This window comes from Microcebus murinus, chromosome 20, assembly GCF_040939455.1.
Source record: "Microcebus murinus isolate Inina chromosome 20, M.murinus_Inina_mat1.0, whole genome shotgun sequence".
Taxonomy (NCBI): Eukaryota; Metazoa; Chordata; class Mammalia; order Primates; family Cheirogaleidae; genus Microcebus; species Microcebus murinus.
Genome location: NC_134123.1, coordinates 40,700,232 through 40,701,514, shown reverse-complemented (window position 1 = coordinate 40,701,514; position 1,283 = coordinate 40,700,232). Strand labels below are relative to the sequence as shown.

The window sequence follows — 1,283 nt, the reverse complement described above, 5'->3', positions numbered from 1 at the left end:
TCTCCTGTGCCTTTCCTCGCCTATTCTGTCAGCTTTAAATTTCTCTTTCAGTTGCCACCCTCACAGATGTATTAGGAAACTCTTTTCGGTGCATTCATTAGTGAAATGACCCAGATGAAGCTCGAATCCAATAGCTAATCGCCGATTTTTAGCAAGTCCACACCCCGGGGTGGTTGGGGTCCAATCCACCCCGGGCCAGGCCCAGGCCCCTTGGACCGGGCCAGAGAAGGACACAGAGCAGGGTCCGGCCCCCACGGTAGCGGTGCCCGCAGTTCTCCAAGGGCTTGGGGGTTTTCCAGAGGGAGGAGACAGAGGGGATTGATTTCTTCAGAGCCCCCCAAACCACCCCACCCCACCCCACCCCACCCCACCCCACCCCACCCATGGGACACATCCCGAGAGACGCCCCTACACTCGCTCCCCTCCCCCATGCGCTGTGCCCCAGCCCTGGCCCTGGGGAATAGGCGGCAGCCCACGCACAGGGCGGGGGGCACAGCTGAAAGGGTTTGTGGGGGAGGGCGGCCCCTGGCTGGGGGCAAAGGTCGAGCGCCCCGCGCGCGCGTGCGCAGTCAGCAGCGGCGGCGCGCTGGGGGTGGGGGGCGGGTAGGTGAAGGAGGCGAGGCGAGGAGAGGAGGGGGGCTGGAAGGTCTCCACCTTGGCGGGTCCACCCGTGGAGGCCCATCTCGCGCGCGCGCGCACGCGTGTGTGTGTGTGTGTGTGTGGACAGCCCCCCACGCCGCCCCGCCCCTCTCCCCAGTCCCGCGGAGCCCGCCGGACCCGGCCGGCGAGGGGAAGCGCAGAGAGGCTCGGCTTCTTGAGCGGGGCAGGGGCGCCCTCCACCGTCTCCGGCCAAGCCGGCCTGAACGCGCCCGGTCTCGTCTGATCTCCGAAGCTAAGCAGGGTCGGGCCTGGTTAGTACTTGGATGGGAGACCGCCCGGGAATACCGGGTGCCGTAGGCTTTTGTTTTTTTTGTTTTTTGCCTCTTGTTCTGTCCCCTTTCTGGGAGCGCGGCGGCGGTCCGGGGGATCACCCCCACCCTCAGCGCCCGTCGCGGTGCCTGGCGCCCCAGCCCGCACCGTGGGGCCTCCTCTTGTCCCGAGCCGTGACACCGCCGCCACGCGGCAGCATGCGTGGCATCTGGACTGTCAGGTGTCAGACCAAAGGTCTGGTCTGTGGGAACCGACACGCTGGAGGAAACCTTGAGAGGCTGAGAGGGGAGGGAGTTCCAGGAGAATTCCAGGACGTCATTTTGAGCGAGTATGTGACCAGAACTCGTCCCGTT

General features: G+C 65.6%; 1 pseudogene; it reads left to right on the top strand.

Moving 5' to 3' along the window:
• Positions 1-841: 841 nt before the first annotated feature.
• Positions 842-960, top strand: LOC142862770 (uncharacterized; annotated as a pseudogene).
• Positions 961-1,283: the final 323 nt, after the last annotated feature.